Raw genomic sequence first — 21,052 nt, forward strand, 5'->3', positions numbered from 1 at the left:
ATGATAAAAATGATGTAAAAATCAATAACTCCTGTGAAAAGCTGATATGCAGATAAAGCCATTACATAAAGCAGTTACTGAAGTATGAACATATAGAAGTAAATAAAATGGGAAAGTTATAGATTGTGCCATGACTCTGCCTTGTCTTTACTCAAGCCAGTCAAGAAATTATCAAGGTGTTGAGAAAATGTTGCCATTGCTGCTGCTATTCCTATGAGCACCAGTAAGTGAAGAAATTATTATCCTGACTAAACTTTTGACCAGAAATCCCAAACCACCATTCATAAACACACGTTCACAGACAGCCTTCTCCTGAGAGGAGTGGGAACTTCTCTGGTCTCCTGTAGATACAAACACATGGCAAGAACTCACACTTTTCAGAACAGAATGAGACACCTGACACTATCCAAGTACATCCCTACCTCCCTTTCCTACCTGATTCCCACAATGGTTTCCTGAGATGTGTCATGAGTTCATTGAACTGCCCTCTCCTAAAACATATTATTCAATCTGGTGTTATATACGGCTTATATTTTATTAGATATTTCTCTGATGGAATAAAAATACCCATTATAGTGCTGTAGAAAGCTGTTACAGTGTTTGTGTTGTGCTTCATTACACCACAGCAAGCAGGATTTAAAAGATAAGAGGCTTTCAGTGCATTATTGCTCTGAAGACAACCATTGCTGTTATGATTTCTGTTACATTTATGCCTAAAACCCCCGCCAAGATTGTACTAGCCAATTTTGAAATCCACAATATGAGATTTGTAACAGACTTTTTTCCCATCCTAGCACATGAAGCAAAGGCAGACACAAAAACTAATGTAACTTCCCCAAGGAATGATCTCTGTAGGGATAAAATCACATCTCCTGGCTCACCTGAAGTCCTCATCCACTAAACTGTGCATCATCTCTGCTTCTGCTTTGTATCTTGTATTACATCTAGTAACTTCTCCACAGAAGACATTTATTAGCCTTTTAGGTTACATCAAACAGCATGGAAGCTACAGATCTGTACCACTGAAAGATCAGGCTTATTTAGCCATCAAAGGGTGCAAAAATTTTCAGGGAGGCTCCAGTGCAGTCACTGGAGGAGGGATGAAGAGAAATAGCGTGCATGAAATAAATCTGCATGAGAAGAAGTCATGTGTCTCTCTGCAAATATGTGTTTCAGTGCTGCCTGGTTCATTCCTCTTTCCAGGTGCAAACCAAGTTTTCAGTATAACCCAAAAAGCTGGGGGCAAATTTTAGTCCTCCCCTGCCCACTAATAGGCTTGGTGATGATTTGAGTGGAGCTGTTTTGGCAATTATTAACAAGATGATATTCACCTAAGCAAGAATCTGCTTTCACAATTTAGCAAACTTTACTGGAGGTCACTGGGTATGGGTTCCTCACTTGCAGGAACTCGCAGTTCCTGAGGAATTCGCATGTCCCTGTGTCCAAAAATCCCCAGCTCTAAAAGGACAGCAACACCTTTGCACTTTGCTGTAAAGCAAGTAACAGTGCACAGAAGCATTATCTAAGTGTAAGCCTGACCCAGAAAATCAGAGGCAGATTTCAAAGAGATACATCTATCTCCAGTGAGTCCATGTGCCTGTGCACAAGGGCGTGAGTGTTTCAACAACCATCTCTTGGTGCATTTTTATGGAGGGCAAAGTACAATTTCAACTGGACTCTTACTCAACATTAAAAAAATAATAATTTATGAGATATTTTTGCATGGCTTAGAGACATACTCTTCACTTGGTGTGCAAGTGCAGTTTTCACTAACCCTGTGAATAGCATATTACAGAAAAGAATGGGATTTCCACAAGATTTCATGGGTGGCCAGACACCTCTTCCCCTGAATGCTGACCTGGAACACCTGCAGAACACTGGAAACATCCCCCAGCAGGCTCTTGTGCCAGGCAGCAGCTGCCCTGGAGGAGGATGTGAAGGTCAGGCAGGAGAGTTCACTTGACTCCTATTCAGGTTTTGGCTAACCCAGCTGACACTAAAGCCTGATGTAAGCTGGGAGCAGCACCAGCCCATCAAAGCCAGGGCACCACGCAGGCAGGAGAGGTGGCCAGGAAGGGCCACTCTGCAGTCACTATCACCTGAAAATTGCAGCTATACCTTTTGTCTGGCATTTTCCTCAAAATCCATTAACTTCTGGAAATGGCAAAATCCAAAGCTCCAAGCTGGGAGGTATAAAACTTCAGCTTACCCCACAAGTTCCTGAAGCAGATTCAAGAGCAGCTGAACTGCTGATGATTTTGTGTTTCCTGGTGGGATACAGGGGATGCTCACACGAGGATGGAGCAGGAAGGATGAGCACTCTCACCACTGAATAGAGAACTAATTCTAATTTTTGTTCATAGGTGATGATATTAAGAGTCAGGGGCTATAAGTTAGGAAATCATACAACTTGAATGGCGGCTGAGGGAATTAATGTGACAGGCAAGTTGCCAAAAGGTGATTGAGCCCTTGTTTGTCTTCTTTGTTCAATAATGAGCTCATGAAATAAAGTTGAAATAAAGCTTACATTGTCCTGTAAATATGAGAGATCTGAAAGGACCCTGACAGTCAGTGCAAAAGATCAGTCCGCAAAAGTTTGCTCTTTTCCAGCTCTTTCCCTTCGTGGCTGTGGCTTTTTGGAAACCAGAAAGGATGGGACAGCTTTGCTGGGGAGGGTTAGCGTCCTCCTCTACTGGTTTTCCCTGCACTGCACATGGGAAGTTCCTCCTCCTGTTACAGCAGCCTCCTTGTGTTTAATATTTGTAGCAATCTCCTGCTTAATTCACAGCATGGATCCCAGATGGTTGAACAGCCAGAACCCTGCTTTGCTGGACGGTCACAACTAAAAACACACAAGAAGACTCAATTTTGTGTGTGCTGAAAGAGGTGGTTGCTGGTCTCCAGAAACCAGCACAGGAAGTGCCTCTCCAGCTTTGTTCTTTTCCCACTGAGTCTCCCTTTTCCCAGGACTGCTGTTAATCTGATTATCCCATACATTATAGTGATGCAGACTAAGACTGAGCATACATTTTCATGTGCCCATCGTTTCACATCCAGTAAAAAAAATGCTCAGAAGTATGTATTAAAATGACTTGTACATTTTATAAAATATCTGTACCAATTAATTGCTAATAAGAAGTTCAAAGCTGACTCAGAGCTGAATTAATAATTTAACACTCATAATTTATTCAATTAATTCAGTCTCTCTCTTTTTTTTCTGGAATGACTTCTCAGGAGTTATCCTCTCTTTGTGTCCATGCAAGGATCTTCAAGTCTGTCATTTGAAATTAAAATTTTTCCCTCTCCTGAAATGTTATTACTTCACAAGATTGATCTTACACAATTTATTGCAACTATTTCATACTAAAAACTTAAGTACTGTTGAAAATTATGGTGAGAGAAATATATGTGTTTTTTCATGAGAGCTGAAAGTCATTCTTTTCATTCTAAGGAATGTTTAAAAAACCCTCTCAAACTATGCATTTTTCAGGGACAGGGAGGGCAGAGGGAACAGGTTATTATACTGACTATTGGAATTTGGGAACCTATCACAGTTTTCCCTCTCTGGCACAAAGAATTGACTGAGGCAGCATCACACTGGAAAAAACAGACGCCTGTGAGATTACTGCATTTGCAAAAAGATGCACACAGCATTTTAGACACCACAGTGATTTGTTTTTCCCCTTCTCACTGCAGGGGAATAATGACACAATCAAAAATACACTGAAATCACTGAAAGCCTCTGAGTCCTTGCAGTTGAATTCAGAGAGCTGCGATGCCAATAAATAGAATTGCTTGGCAAACATTGACACTTTATGGACAGACACTATATAAATGTTGAGTACTTTGTGTGTACCCAGCTTCACACTGAAGATTTAAAATGTTTTTGTTTCTTTAGCTGGTCCTCAGTAGAGCATGAATAAAGAGAAAACAAGTTTAAAAATGGAGAAATAGTGGGGGGAAGTAACAAAAACAGTGACCTTTATGTAATGCACCCAAAGGACACCATGACAAGATCCACAGATGAGCAATCTGTGACCCCTGTGGCTTCAATCCAGGCTGAAGCCTCACTGATCACAAATAAAGTTGGGAGATGCAAACACAGAACTTGCTTCCAAACAAAAAGAAAATAGCAGCCATCATTCCTGGTTCTTAGTGCCTGCCTTGTATTCATTTCTCCCCAGTGAAGATGGTTGATCAGCATAATGCTTTCTCTGCTCTTCTAGAGCTTAAACTTTTTTATAATACCACTAACTTGGGAAGAGACTGTGCTTTGGTGCTGTCTCTGGTAATTAGTTTCACGAAATTTGAATTTACATTTTGCTCATTAAATATTTCTAGAGATGAGCTTGAGGCATGGAATTTGAAGGCCTCAACTTCAGTTTTCTCTGAAGTTCAGGACAAAATACATCCAAGGCTTTTATGACACTACCTGGGATGCAGGACTCAAGATCAACTGGTAGCAGTACAGTGGGAGTGTAAAGGAAATTATTTTGTCTTTCAGAACCTCTGTTTCAACATGTGAAACTAAAACTAATGACAGTTGTACCTTCCTTTGTGATGCCATTTGTTAACTTGAGTTTGGAACCTGGAAATTGTTAAGTGTCATTCCTGGATCCACTGTGAGAGTGCTTCTGTCTGGAATTTTGGGTTTGGCCCATTTGTAATTGCTTCATTTTGAAATATTTACTGATTAACAGTAAATATTCAGCTCTTCAGGTAATTAGGATGCTGGCCAACAGAGTCATATCTACTGGTACAAGAATTATAAACTTCACAGCGTATAGATAAATTGTACTATTTTAAAAATAAATACATAATTCACAAGCAATAGCACAAAGCATAAATGATATTACCTGCCTTATCTAAGTGTATTTCAGCTACAAGAAATCAAAGAAAAATAGGAATTGTTCAAAAACCTGGGAGGCACTTACCACTCCAGCTGCTTACTAGAGCAGGAAAGAATTCCCTCCAGCCTTGCAGGGAGCGGGAGTTACCAGTTACTGCATTGCAGCTCTAGTCCTCCAGCACTGCACAGTCCCTGAAAGCCAGCACAGGAAACACAGGCCAGGCAAGAGGCTGCACTCAGAGCCAGCCACATCTACCTGGGTGTGTGGGGAGAGAGAAAAACCCTTTTCATAGCTGCAACAACTTCCTTTCATTCATCCTTCTCCCCGACAGGGAAAGACAGCAGAGCAGCGCTTGCAAGATCCGAGCAGGTCTCGCTCACGGTTTGGAGCTCTCTGAGCAGCACTGCTTTCTCCTGGAGGATCAGTCAAGCCCAGAACCACTAAGCAAACATGATCAGGTTATGCTATGGAATTATTTATGTTTATACACATCTGGTGGGTGGGTATGTTCACATAAAAAAATCTGTGTGGTTGATCAAACGTGCCTGTGACGGGTTGTAAAACGTAACCGCTGACTGAAGCAACTCTGAAACGGAACTTCGCAGCTCTTTAAAATTAACTGAAGTCCCACTACAGCAAAGTGGCTAATTATTTTTACGTCATTAAGCAGGGGTTTTGTCAGCATGCAGAGACCTGAATTCCCCTGAAACCACAGTCTGATTTCAGTGCAAGATGGGCACCGCAATCTCTGTGATGTACCAGAGAACCTGAAGGTATTTACAGCCTAAACAGACAGTAAACTGAGAAGGGGAGAGGGCAGCAGGCTTCGTTATATGTTAATTCATTAATAACAGCTTACAAAAACCCCAGAAAAACAAAAACTGAACTGGAAGACAAAAGGGAGGTTGGGTTTGGAAGTGCCCAGCTGGAGCACCATGCTGTGCCTGCAACGGAGAAAGGGAGGACCTTAAGAAACACAAAGTGGCTCAGGGATGAGGCAGGACCACACCTCCACATTGCTTTTCCTTTAACTCCAGAGGAATGCAGAGGAAGCTGGCAGATTAGGGGTGAAGGTAGCCTGGAGGAGGGATACAGAAGCCTGGAGCACTGGTCAGGTCAGGGCTCTGATGGACAGGACTTTGCAGGAGAGCTAAAGGACAGCAACTGTGGATAGGCTGTTGTGGTGAAGAGGGGTTGAACCTTTCACGACAGAGTGGAGGGGAAAAAGGAAAGACAAAGCAGCTGACTCTTTATTCCCTGGTGCATGAAGGGTTAAAAAAAAAAGAGAAGAGAGATGAACTTTTGGAAAACTCCAGTGGTTTGGATTCTGTTCAAGGCTTGGATCAACCCATCCCAATTTGAAAAAACAGGACAGTGGTGTCCACTTGGCTCAACTGCAGGCTCTATGGATTTTTATTACCAATGGCTGGAGTTCAAGGCAAGTAAATTGTAAATAAGGAGAAATGAAACACAATAAAATAGTCTCCAGAGATTTACCTAGAAAACATCTGGAGTTTCGGCACTAACATACAGAAATCTATACCAATGGGAATGCAACATATTACTGTGAAGTGCAGTAAGAAATAGCACAGATAAACGAGAAGTTAAGGCCTCATATATATCACAGTATTTCAGCTCCTTTCGGTTGTGTGAGTTTCCAACACTCTGAAGTCCTGCCAAATATTTCATTGTTACGTTATTAGATGTTCTTGGTTTACTACCTTTTGCTTTGTAAAGCACTGATTTAGTGTCAGTCAATTGATTTTTTAAAAACACAGCCAGATGTCCTATTCATTTAGCATATGAGAAAACCACATCGGAAACATGCGTTTTTATGCATTCCAACACAGACACCAAGATTTCTTTCTCTTGCTAAAACAGTCTCACTCCTGAAATAAGTCCCCCTTTTATCTTGGTCATCAAATGCCACATTGGCATGCAACACTATTCTGATCTTTGCAAGCTTTCCTTAGTGCTCGTATTTAGCAAAAAAATCTTTAATTTGGGGTTCATCTCCTGGATTCCCACAGAGCTTTTCATTTCTTTTACAATGGTGACATCATTGTTTGCATTCTGGACTGACCTGGCCCACTCTCTTTGGTGGCAGGGGAAGCACATGAGGCCGGGGGCCCATGCAGAGCTGGAGGTAGCCAAGTGTAAGGGAATGCTCCAAACCTACCCACATTGTTTAGGGAAAAGGGTTTCAGCACTGTCAGCACAACAACCTTGGGAGCAAAGGTTAAGGAACCTCCCAAAATTCAGTCTGGGTGGTGCTCAGCTCAGCAGGGACATGCATCTCCTCCCAACCAATGTTTAACTGGCTCATTCTCCTTTTGCTCAGGGGGTGCAATATCATCCTGTTTAAATTTAGGAGTGGAAAATGAGCCACTCTGCACCCGGTGCAGAGAAAGTGTAAATAAAATTATCTCCATGCTGCTGCAACTTAGAAATCCATTGCTTCCCAATGTATTTTTCTAAGACTAACACACATCTGTGATTAGCAACTCCTCTGGAATGGCAGTGAGTTTGGAGGTTACTCCAAGCTGAGAGCTGCTTTTGTTTGTGGTTGTGCTCTTTCCTCGGCCATCTGGGGGACTATTTTGATGATTTGCAGCCACGCACTTTTATTGCCTTCCAAAAGAGTAATTCTGCATTTGGCTAAACCTGTAAGCTTTCTTTCTGAATAATTTGGTCAAGAACATCTAAGCCTGGATGCTGTTTATTGTGTCAGCACCACAGGACTGATGAGTCCTTCTGTAGATGTTTACAGTAACCAGAACCAAACTGGGAACACAAAACCACCAAGGTGAACACAGACTCTCACCCTGCCTGATGTCAGCACTGAGGCATCTCTATGCCTCTCTCTTATTTTAGAGATCTGTTTCTACAAAGACAATACTCTCCAGAAGACCTCCTGCCTGAGGGGGAGCCCAGCACCTTTATGCTCAGAGCCCAGACTCTGGGCTTAACTAACACAAGGGCAATCATTTCTGGGAATCACACCATGACTGAGAACTGAAATGCTCCTCCAAAACCTGGCTTCGATGACTACAAACCCAAAATTCCATCTGAATCAATAGCCCAGATGTTCCCAGGCCCAGGCCCAGCTAGGAAGAAAGCCAGGACTTGAAGTCTGGGCTGATACTCATACCAATCCTCTGTGAGCACAAGCCCTGCCCTCACAAAAGTGAACTCAGACAAATCTCATACATTGCTGAGCAAACCTACAGGAGATTCTCTGTGTCACTGTGCAGCCCCAGAGTTCTCCATAGCTTAAATTTTCTCCCGCAAAGTTCATCATATTTTTCATCTTCCATTATTAACACTTCTAGCACAGGGCTAGGGGAATGGCTTCAAACTGAAGAGTAGATTTAGATTAGATATTAGGAAAAAATTGTTCCTTGTGAGGGTGCTGAGGTTGCCCAGAGAAGCAGTGGCTGCCCTGTCCCTGGAAGTGTCCAAGGCCAGGCTGGATGGGGCTCTGAGCAGCCTGGGATAGTGGCAGGTGTCTCTGCCCATGGCAGGGGGCTGGAACGAGATGATCTTTAAGGTCTGTTCCAGCCCAAGCCATTCCATGGTTCTGTGATTCTATGATTTCCTCCCAAGTTCCTCATTAATCACAGGCTGTGGCAATGGCAGCCACTGTGTAAACCATGAGCTGTTGGACTGGCACAAAGCAGCCAGGGAGGTTCAGGCCTCTCCTATGGATCAGCTTCCACTACAGGCCCCATGCTAACACGTGGAGGATGTTGGTTAAGAATGAACAGCAAGAACAGGTTGTTCCCCTTATTTGCGCTTTGTTCATGCCCTGGATGTTGCAATCACTATGTCCAAATTGAGCCAGGAGAAGTGACTGGGGTGCCAGCTAGAGGGTAGTGCCATCCTGCCCAAAACTGAATGCAATGCTGGATGATCAGCCTGTATCCCAGCTTCTGTGCTGCAGCACATGTGAAGACAAGGCATGTGGAGAATTGGTGGTGCCTGCTGTGAAAGCTGGAGACTTTAGGAGAGCAGAAGACTTTGACGTTTGCACACTGCTGCCTGACCAACAGCCTCACAGACAGCCCAGGATAAAAGCTGTTTGCATGACGATCATTTCCCACAAATTCCCCACAGATCCCAGAGCCAGCTGCACCCTGCACTGGTGCAAAGGGGTCTGGCTAAAAGTCCATCAGCTGCAGTTACAGAAACAGAAGGAGAAACCTGAATCTCATGTTCAACCACTTAAAGAATCATGGACTCCTTGATTCTGTAATTACTGGACAGAGCCATCACTTTCTTCCCATTTTCCAACCATTGATTAACTGGAGGCTCTCATATGCATCATAATAAAAGCCCCTTTCTCTTAGTGATCATGCAAAAATGAGAACATAGACAATGTAATCATGTTAGAAATGGTATTCAATTAATAGTTAGCTGAAAATTATTCAAATGGTGATTCAGGGACTGAATAATAAATGGGAAATGGACCAATTAAGCAAATGGACAAGCTAATGGCTGCAGTGCAACAAAGTGAGCCCAATGACAATTTGATAAATTAATAGAAAGCTTCTAGGTGGGCTGACACATAAGGAGCAGAGGGAGGTATGGATAATTGACATTCTGAAATCAGAATACAGCTCTGTCAGAAGACAAAAGGAGGGCTTTGAGCAAGCAGAGCCTATGGAAATCAGACATCACCCTTTGACACTTCACAGAGCTCTGCAGGGATGTTTCAATCACATCACTCTGACCACTGCATCGAGTAGATGGTCACTTTAAATACATGCAGGAAGTTTCTGATATGAAAAAAAGACATCCAAAATCTGAATAAAAACAAAAGCTGTCCAGAGGAACCAACAGGAATTAACACATTTTAGAATTTACAACAAGCAGCATGGGCTAGCTGGGGACTAGCTGCACCACTGAAACAACTGCTGTTATAGTCTCATGTTGTAGCCATGGAATACATGTTCAGTGCAAAAAGACAAAAATAGCATTGTACCCATGAGTTAGTTGCCAAATTATGCCCGTGCACTCCAACACGTCAGCCTTAAGTCAGTCTTGTAAAGGAACATACAGAATTTCCACACCAGGCTACCATTCCTATGACTTCCCATTCAGAATCTCATTTTGGTGTTTGATCTCAGCCAGATTTTCTTTGTCACCTCTTGAGGAAACAATCCAATGTTTCACCTCCAGGCCAAAGTTATGAGCATCTGGAAATGGTTGAATGACAATATTAATTTTGCCTGAAAAACACCTTTTCTAAGTGAAGCCTTGATCTGCAATAGAAACACAAAAGTGTAAAAGAACAACAACAGGGTGTATGCCATCATCTCTTTTCTCCAGGGGTTAGAAATCTCCCTTTTCTGCCCCTCAGTTTTTCCATTTGCTCATTTCCATTGAGATTGCAGCTACTTCAATACAGCCATCCCCCTAAACTCCCCTCCATTGAAAAGCTATACATTATATGAAACAATAACTCCATTTTTTTTTTTTTCCCACTGCAGTAAGGTGCCCCGGGACACTATGACAGAGGACTATAATCCCCTTCTTGTTCAGAGAGAGGAGGGGGAGGAAAGGGCTTGCTCCAGGCTCCAACTGACAGCAACAGAAAGTTAATAGGTGGCAGCACAAAACTTCCAAACCAGCAAAAAACCCTGCAAAACCAGCAAAACTAGAAAGTAGGTTTCTCTTATATCATGGTTTCTTCAGCCTGCCTATTACCTTTGAATAACAGAGGTCCTATTCATTGTGCTGGAGCAAAGCAGCCTTTGCACTAAGTGGTCCTTGCAGTGATACAGAGCAGTGCAGCATTTTGTGGCTTGGAAAACTGGTTGGTTTACTTATAATATACTTATGTAGCCATAAATCCTCATCAGGAATTATCCTGAAATTGCAGCGTGTTTTCCAGGGTCATCATGTTACATGAAATGTTCAGCCCTGCCTGGGGCAGGATAACATGTAAGAAACACAGATACGCCTCAAAGCAAGACAATAAAAGGAGGCTTTTTGCTGGCTCCCAGGATTCTTGGTGTCATTAGGTCTTAGCACACATTCACTTTTAATACCTCATTTTATTCCTAAGGATATTTTAAAAGGGCTTTGAACACTTTCCAGAGGCCATTTCTTGCTTTTAAGTTATGTTTAAGATTCAATCCTACTAAAACATGAGCATCATTTTTTAACTTTAATGTACCAGTGACACACTTGGAGATTTGGACTGGCAAGTTAAGGACTACATCTGAGAGTCCACAAAAGTATTGCAGTGCTGAGCCACACAGCTTTCACTGTCTGCCTTAGGCTTTCCAGAAACCAAAAGTTTTCCTGAAGAGCCTCTTATGCAGCAATTTTACCAGGCACAAAAAGCAGATCAGACCTTTGTGGGTGCTGTTCTGCTGCAGAACTTTCTACTTTTTCAGCACTGCAGTGCCAAGATAATAAACTCTGCTTTCAGTTCCTACCATTTACTTGATAATATATGTAATTTAATGGCACATCATAATAATTGTTTTTAAGTGAAACAGATTTTCCAGGGGGGTTCAAGTTATGATCTAAGAGTTGGAAATTCCAGCTGAGACAGATGTGTATAATGCTGGGTTTGTTACCAGTGTAAAATTTTGCCCTTTTATAAGCAAGGTTCTGAGCACTTGGTGTGAAACAAGGCCTGGCACGGAGAATAGGAAAAGCCTAAAATTCAGCCTATGATCATGGCAGATCAGGGAAAATCACAGGGCTCAAATCCACAGTTAGAAACCAGTCTCCTCTTCTGGTCCTAAAATCTGAGCAGCCACTTCAAAAAGAGGTCTTCTAGTAGCTCAGCATCTCTGAACTTTGTACACACCTCAAAAAGGAAAGGAATGCAAAAAGCCCCAAACAGTGGGAAACAGCTTAGCTGTGCTGCTCCTACTTATTAATTTCAATTCAGCTGATAATACAAAACAATTAATTTCAATTCAATTGATAATACAAAACACGAATTCTATGCAGAGCATCCTTCTCCCAACTCAAACCAAAGGAATCCAAATGCAGCCCATTTTTGAATGTACATGCTCTGACAAAAATTTAGTTTGTCACAAAAACAAGAATGCCACCTACCCACATAACACAGTAGTAAATGTTTTTCCTGCCCTCTGTGTTTAAAGCTGCAAAATACATAAGCACCCATACACACTAGTCCACAAGAAACAGCTCAGAGCTTTAGTTTTGGTTTCCATTTCTAGACAAGGATCAGGTAAGAATCTGTTTTCAGTCAGAACCATCACATCCTCCTGGTTTTTATTCCCAAGCTGGTTTTGCCCCCAAGCTGGACACTGGATATCAAATACAGCAAGAGTAGAATTGAGATTAATGCAATCAGACTCAGAAACCTTTTCATGAATGTTCTTTGCAGAAGAATGAAATATCCTGCTACCCTGCTCTCAACATGAAAAGCAAGCAAAATTAAATTGGACCTCTAATACAATTGGTAGAGTTGCTGCTTCCATGGACTTCTGTAATAAGGTTTTATAGTGATGGTCTCAGAAAGTCAGGCCATCACCTTCTCAGAATGTAATAAAATAAAATTCTGGCAGTGGAAAACATATCTGAAGGAGATATTGTTGGAAAATGAGTGGGAATACCTAGGAGCTACAATCAAAGTGTAGTTGCTGAAGATCCAAACCAGACCCTAATCTTTATTTTATATAGATCTGTTTTATTTCACATCATCTCCACAATCTGTTATATAAAAATATGCTTATCATGTGCAAGTCACTGCATGCTCCAAAACATCTCTTCCCTTTTCCCAAACTATATAGACTTGTTTTCGTGTCTCTCTGTCGCCCTGGTTATCAAGAGTTTTCTAAAGCCTTCTGAGTTTACATTCTTGTAGAGAACTTTCTCACACAACTTTCTGTAAACAACCTATTGTTTTGCATTCTTTCATAGAGGCGGAGAAATTTGATGTACAGGTAGTTTGTCCAGCGTCGTTGGAGAGGTGGCACGTTCACCCTCCAATCCACTGGCATCTTTTGAGAACTATAAAAGATTGGAGTCAGAAAAAATAAATTAGTCTCTTCATCGTGACCAAGGCTGTGGTGTGTCGTTTTTGCTTGTGTCATCTGGTGACATCTCTCTATTTACATTTCAATTCTAAGTAGATGTGCTCAGACAGTACCCATCTGAGCTGAAAACTACCTAAGCCTTTCCAAAAAAAGGTTTCTAAATTTTGCTAGCTAAAACTCAATCTATTTTAAGCCTTCTTATTAGGACTGGTATTCGTCCTCTGCAGATCTGGATTTTTTTGTATCACAGTTTTACTGTGGAGCAGACAGCTTAGTTTGCCAGCAGTACCTGACTGGTCTGAAAATAAATAATATGGACTGAAATATTTTTGGGAAAAGAAAGCAGATTTTCTTTTTTCATTTCTGTGCTTCACTTAGGACATTCTTTCTTTTAATCCTTTTCCTATGAACAACAAATACTGCAAAGATTACACATATTACGCTTCATGATATCTTGAATTGATGTGCAGGAAGCAGCAATGGATCTATGGCAGCTCTCAAACTTCCATCTACTTTCATTTCCTGGAATCATACATCTGGGAGCAGAGATCACCATCAAAAACTTGGAAATGCCCAACATATGATAAGGGCAAATTAAGGAAATGTTTCTAAGAAGTGCTGGGCACACATTTTTGTCCAAAATTTTTCTCTGTATCTGCTTCAGAGGGGAGTTCTGGGAGTACCCTTATTCCTAAGGGGCTGCAGGGGCACAGTTTCACCACAGATAAACTCTGCAAAAGCTGCAGCAGGCACTGCAGAGCCCTCACTGCTGCAGTGCACCGGTGACAAGAGCATCACACACGAGCATGAGGAGTGGGTAGGCGTCCATCCCTTCTGCAGCTCCATCATTTCTTCCACTCCTCTGGGACCTGTGCTGCTGTGTCCTCCCTGTTGCTGGAGCAGCATCACTGTGGCTACACTTCTGCAGTAGGTCCTTGAGTCAGAAATAAAACAGTCCCACGTGGCACCTGATGCCTTTTTGATGTTGCTGTGCTCAGGACATCTCCCAAGCTGGGGTTCCAAGCCAGGTGTTCCTTTCAACACTGATGATCCTGGCAGGTCCCTTCCAGCTCAGCATGTTCTGTGATCCTGTGATTAATTAGCATCTGGGGGAGCCTGTTGCCAGCAGGTTCTCTGCAGCCACGGGCTATTTTCCACAGGAATATACGTGGGCTGTAAAGTGTCTTGCTGCTCTCAGGAGTGAGCTGGAGTCCAGCACTGTAAGTGTTTAATTACTCTCAACGGTTTTACAGCCTGGGGCAGGCTTGTGGCTACACTGGTGTGGGAGGCCCTGAGAAACCGTGGGATACTGCATTTAAATGGAAGCAGTCCTTCCCTCAGTTTTAAAATAGGTACATCTAACAAAGCATTTCAGGCATTTCAAACTAAATCTCCTGAACTGCAAACACACCCACATCCACTGGATGCTCACTTGGAGTCTTTATCAGAATGAACCTGAAGTAAATCATATTTTATTACATGATGAGTCACACAGTAATAGCAAAATGTGTTAAATGCTCTCAATCATTTCCAATGGCCATTAACACATGTATTACTCACATATAACACACATATACTTATAAATGCATATATGAACACCCACACGTACAAATTTCACGTTATTGTTGCTCTTTGAGCATGTGCAGTTGCATATGAGTAAACCCTGACTTAGCTATAGCAATTAACTTCCCTAACAGTTTCTCTGGAAGTTTAGAAAGTTTTTTTTCCATAGCTCTTTTCTACAAGGCATAAATAGGGTAAAAAAAGAGCTGGCCTTGGACAGACAAGCAACTCCCTTTGCCAGACTGCAGCCAGACTCTGTTTAACCTTTTCTCTTCATCTACCAGGATTCTCCTTTTCTTTCTCCAGGATCATTGCAACAGAAACTATTTCAAGTACACCCACTCAAATGGTTTGAAAAGTCCTCATGCTTGTATGTGAAGGTGCTAATGCTGAAGGCAAATAGGATTCTTTTTCCTCATTGAAATGGGCTCAAAGAGTCACTTACTCTGTCTCAACTGGGAAAAAAAATCAAAGAAGGAATGGGCAGAGGGAAGGGAAAAAAAGAAGAGAGGCCACATTTTTAATCTAATCTTTGGACCAGGCAATCAGGGTGGACACGGGGTGCACCCCTGCTTGGCAAGCTCTGCTTTGACACATTTTACAAGCATAGTTTTTTACTTCAGGGTTGGTTTTGGTTTGTTTGTTTTTTTTTTTTTTTTTCAGATTCTTTCCAAGAATGCTGCAAGCCCACAAACTGACTTTTCAATCACTTTTTTGTGCTCTCCTCATGGAGGGTAACAGGCTTGTGGATATGGCTGCTGACAACTGTTGTATTGCTGAGGCAAACCTATTTATGCCAAGATAGATTTGTTCATTTCTTCTCCCCCTCCTTCTTCTCCCAATATTCTCCTCTCTCAGACTTTTAATAAGGCAGAAAAGCAACGATGCAAACAAACTGAGCCTCAGTATGACCATATGCACACCACCCCCAGTTGCTGGATCCTGCAGAACAGCAGTTAATTTTGTGTGTCATATTTTATGTCACACTTATTAGCCTAAAGTGCAGTAATGCACGTTTCCATTCACAAGAGAACCTCTTCTGAACAACAAGGCCATGAATGGGTAATAATAAAAGTATATTCCATGTGCCAGGGACCATGCTAATTAGCAGACTTGGAAATCTCTGTCAAACACTATAAAATGTTACAGTGTTTATATAAATGTTTAATAATGGAAATGATAACAAACTGAATGGGGATGGCTTGGTGAAAACAGTCATTTAGCAGTTTTCTGAGCATGAGCAATGAAACAAAAAAAGAAGCTTTCAAGTGAAAGTTTAATCTGGCTGACACATTTGAGTAAAGGCTTGTCCCAGTCTGCAGTTTAGCACACTCTACAGGTAGAGCAGAAACACTGTGAGCTTGGTCTCTTTTGGGGTCACTGGCCCAGTCCCTTTCCCAGAGGGACCAGCAGCCCCTTCACTGCAACAGGGAGATAACAGGCTCCCAAAAAGTGCCTTTTCAGCCTCAGTGCTGCTGATGGACACAGGACACCCCCCACCTCCCCAGGCATTGCTCTGAAATAAGAGCAGCAAGTCAGGGAATTAAGAGCAGGACACAAGAGCAGCAAAGCCAGCACACACTGACAAGGCTTCCAGAATCTCAGGTGTGGTCTTATGGTCTGCCTTTTATTAAACACTGGCAGCTAAATACATGTTTTGATTTAAAAAATATGAACGCAAGTGTTTTGACAAATGAAACTAAAATATATTTCATTGCAGACAAACTAACTGCAGTGCTCATAAACCAAGGACAAAGCGATAGGAACCTCCTGCTCCCCAATTCTAATGACACTTTTCAGAAGTACACCATTACTTCACCTGTTTCAAGTGGCACATCTGGGGTGACCTCAGCAGTAGAGCTCCACTGACTGCAGCTCTGCTGGGCACCAGGTAGAAGTAATCTTGCCCCAGGCGGGGCTTTTCATTATTGAACAACTTTTAGACTGTAATATTTAACACATAAAACTTCTTTACTTGAAACTCCAAAGTCAAAATAAGAGTTTTGTACTAAACCAAAAGCAATTACACAATTCTTATGTACACACACAATAAATTCATAGCTACCTGCTTGGGGGGAATGTCTAAGTTCTAAGGATGAAAGAAAGACAGGCTTTCCTCTTGCAGCATTTCCAATTTTAAAGCCCAAACGAATGCTGTAAACATGGGTGTAGCAGAAAGCAAAGCATCTTGTAGCTCCTTGTGATCCCAAAAGGCTCCCTGGCCAGCCAGCAGGTCGTGCCAGCATTCCAGCCTCAGGAAAGAAGACCTGCCCTAGCTCAGGGGTGATCTGGCAGTGAGTTTTACCCTCTGACCATTCAGTATGTGCAAATCTCTCCTTAGAGCCAAGTCCCTTCCTCACAGCCCACTATAGAGAACTTCCCCACAAACCACTGAGTATTTTTGCCAAATGCAATCCCAGCAAGACCTGTTTGGGGGCAAACCCTTGCTCCCCACACTCAGTACAGGAGAGGGGTGTTACACAGTGGAGCACAGCTTCTGGGATCCCATGGATGCTCTGAGAGTTTGCTTTTTGAAACACTGACAGCAGAATGCAGCTGGATCTGTCCTCAGGAAAGCTGAGACAGCCTGCCCCATCACCTCCCATCCCCGGGAACAGATCCCAGCATGGGGAACAGCACGGGGGCTGCAGCCTTGGAAAGCAGCAAGGAAATGAGTAACAGCAGCAAAGATCCCGGCACATCCCAAACCCTGCTCACCACTGCGGTCAGAAACCCCGTTTTCTTGAGAGACATCGGAAAGGTTAGGCTGGAGAATTAGAGATCCCTCTTGATCCCCTTCCCTGTGCTTTTTCGAAACTGAATCCTGCCCAGGTTTTACTGAGCCCTGGTCTAAGGCTCACAAACCACAGGCCATGTGGGAGGTGATGTGGGAGCTCAGTGACCTGTTCACATCCTCGCCTCCTCCCATAAACTGAAATCAATGTATAAATAGAAGTATTTGCAGGACAGACTCAGGAGGCTACCCCAGGGGTGGAAACCAACATTCAGCTCTCCTGGAGTGCTCATACACAGGGCTATTAGGACCAGCTGAATCCCAGGACTAATGATGGTTTATGTTTGTGCTTTCCTCCAAAGCAGGCAAAGCATTGGAAAATGGAAATCTGAATCTTGACCGTCTCGCTGCAGTCAGCAAAGTGAGCTCTGGCACAGAACTGACAGGAAACGGGGTATTAGCTGGGGGAAAATAAATGGAAGAAATGTCCTTCAGCTTGGCCCCCTTTCAGGGGAACTGTAGGTTCTTCCCTTTGGTCCCCAGGTGAGCTTTAAACCTCCTGTTTGTGGCTACTTCTTTAAGCTCAGTGTAGCTCAGCATCTCTGAGTTGCTACAGAGCCAAATAGCAGCGAATTTTGGTATTTTTCCTTCCAGTGCACCAGTGTCCATGTCCTTGACTCAGGATCTGCATCTTTTGTTCAAACACCTATCATAACTAATTTTGGGAACATTTTATTTTTGTCTTTTCAGCATAAAGTCATCAAATAAATACAAAATAAGCAAATATTACCACATAGCTCGACTATTTTTCCATCATGTAGTTGGTTCCTCAGCTGATTAGAACATGAATTCTATTAATTACATATAATTTTCCCCCCTCTATTTTACTTGATTTATTTCACATTGCCCTATGAAAGATACTAACATCACTATTTTCATTTTTCACTGCCTACCTCAAGCACAGAATTGCTGCATATAGATTTCAAAAGACTGTCTCTTACTGAGTCCTTGTCCACCACAAAATGGTTCACATTTTCCTTTATTTTTATCATTGACAACTGTTTAGTATTTCTACTATCTCTGATTCCCACTGTACAGAGACCAGAAAGGACTCACTCATTCTGGCAATAAAAGGGGCTCTTGAAATGATCCCACAGCACAATAATGCACGGGTGGATTTAGTACCCCTTTTTAAAGCCAGACCTAAATTTTAAGTCATAACTCATCTGTCAGCTTCTTTCAAACATCCTAGAGATAAAGAGAACAATTTAGGTTTACAATACAATAGACTTGAGGAGTCTGGATCTGTAAATCTGAAGGAGGAAAAGAGAATGGAAGAAAAGTATCCAACCCCAGTATTGTATGGTGAAGATATCCCATGGGAGATATGTAAAATCTGAAGCATACAATTAATAATACTTTTCAAAGACGTGCCAAGATACACTTAATGACTATTTTAAAAGTACTTGGAAACCCTCAGAATGCAAATGAACCTAAATGCAAGACAGCAAATGGAGCACAACAAAGTCCTGATGACAGGAACGGACAAGTATGAGCCTCTAAAAAATACAAAGGAAAATATTACAAAAAAACAATGTTGGATGACTCTAGTCCAGGCACTCAAAACTACACTGTCCAGATGCATTAGATTATGAAACCTCTTCAGAGAGCCTATTTTTACTATGCTTCAAGCCCCTTTCTCCCATGTCTTAAAGCCACGTAGCTATGTGTTATCAGATCTGCTCTATTAGCAATTAAACCAGCCTGCACACTCCTGGACAGGAAATCACTGGCAGGGGTGCAGCGTGTGCTGGCAGCCAGAGGCAGCAGAGCTGAAAGTACAGTCGGATCCTTGTCACCTCAGCACTTCCGCAGAGCGCAATGGAGCAAAAACGGCCCGCTACGGACGGTCCCGAGGGAGCACGGGGCCTCCTCGAGGTACCACAGCAAAAATAATTAACAAACAACAGCACCAAAGGCCGGGGGTTTTTCCCCCAGTAGGCCAAGAGCTGCTCCATGGGCTCAGTGTGTTTCCTTTCCTGTTAAGTGAACAGCCTGGGCTCTGGAATAACTTGGGGTGTGCTGCTTTCCCACAGCCCGTCAGGCAGTGTCCCGCTGGTCCCACTGCTGCCGTGGCCTCGCTTGTGCCAGTGCATGATGGAGCTCTGAGGGAGCAGCACAGTCTCAGCCAAAGCTGGAGACACACAGTGACCAGAGCAGCCCCAGGCTCAGAAAATTGCTCTGAGACAAGGGCAGGACAAGAAATGACACTGCCAGAACTCTGCTTCTGAAAACCACCCCCTCCCTTGCCCCAAGGGGAAGAAAAGCCATGTCTTGACAACAGGCCTGAAGCTTTCCTCACGGAGAAGCACAACATAAAAGGGTTTTTAATGCCAAGTTGTTTGCAGAAGCCATCACAAACCACAGAGCTGGAAGCCAAAAGTGAAAGGCTGATGCCTCCCAAGGCCAGGAGTGCCTGAATCTGGTGTTTGTTCACTCCTGTAGCCATCTAAATGTCACAACAGCTTCCTTCTGCATCTTCCTGTTCTTTTGCCATGAGCTGCGGACAAAAAGGGCTGGGAAAATGATCAGGGAGGCTCAGGGCAAAACTCAGCAAGGTGCAAAGATGGTGAAGATGTCTGAGCAATCCAAGGCAGTCACAAGTGAAGATTTCTGCTTAGTTTATAGAGTTCTGTTATGACTACAAAAGGCCATACACTTCTAAAAAGATACTGTAATTAGCACCAAAGCTGACAAGGACCAGAGATAAATGTGAAAAGAAATCTCTTTGCTACTAAGAAAGGCAAGATTCATAACTCACACACTGTGCAGGTAGATGGCTCCTGTGCTAGAATTAAGCCCATGAAATCCCCTTCCTGCCAATCTCAATTGTGCTGCTGCCCCTCGAGAAGTGCCAGCTGGAAGCTGAGACAGAGTTTTGCAGATAACATTACTTGGTTGCTACCAAACTCCAGTTGCTGTTTTATATATTTACTCACTTAATTCAAGGTTTAGCAGCTAACTCCAGGATAAAAACCCTGCACCAATTGCTTGCCACATGTGAGACAGACAGCAGCTAACTGCACGGATAGAAAGACAATCAGTCTTCATTTTAACGCTGCGCTAGTGGATGACAGCCACAGCTGTTCTGGGCAAGGCAGACTGTGCAGAGCACAGTGGACTGCAGTCCACTGCAGGGAGAGACAGACCTGAACCACAGCTCCACGGAACCCACCTTCTTTTCTTTCTGGGGTGGGACATCAATGCCTAAAACTCAGATCTGCATCTGGGCTTCAGATCAGGCTCAGTGAGATGCAGACTGATTTTTTTTAAATCTTATTTTCAGTCTGAAAAGGGCAAGGAGAATTTCACAAGATCCGTTTGTCTCAGTATTTTTTTTCCAATTTTAGCTGACCACATGAGTACAAACATATGAAGGTTCAGCAAAATCAAAACTGAATCCATATCTTAAACGTGTTACAACTGAATTTTAACGTTATCCCCTAGTCTCAACTCCCTGTCCAAGACCCTACCCTTGAAAGCTTTGCTTTTTTCTGAAGGCCTCAGATTATTATTAAGTTATCCACTTAACTGGAGGGGCTGGTGGGGAAATGGGGGGAAAAAAAAAGCTAAACTTTTGAGGTTTATCAATGAGATGATTTCAATCTAGTTTGTACTATTAAAAATCTTGAGTAACTCCCTTTAAATCAAAGGAGGAGCACCAGGACAAGCTGCCAAAAGGAGTTATCAGATGGAAGATAAATTCAAGTTCCCTTAATTCAATGTCATCTTTATGTTTTCCTTTAAGACAAATTCTGGCTATTAAAATTCCATTAATTCTGAATTACTTAGATAGAGGGATATGAAGAAACCTTCAG

Source organism: Vidua chalybeata, chromosome 5, assembly GCF_026979565.1.
Source record: "Vidua chalybeata isolate OUT-0048 chromosome 5, bVidCha1 merged haplotype, whole genome shotgun sequence".
In the NCBI taxonomy this organism is placed as follows: domain Eukaryota; kingdom Metazoa; phylum Chordata; class Aves; order Passeriformes; family Viduidae; genus Vidua; species Vidua chalybeata.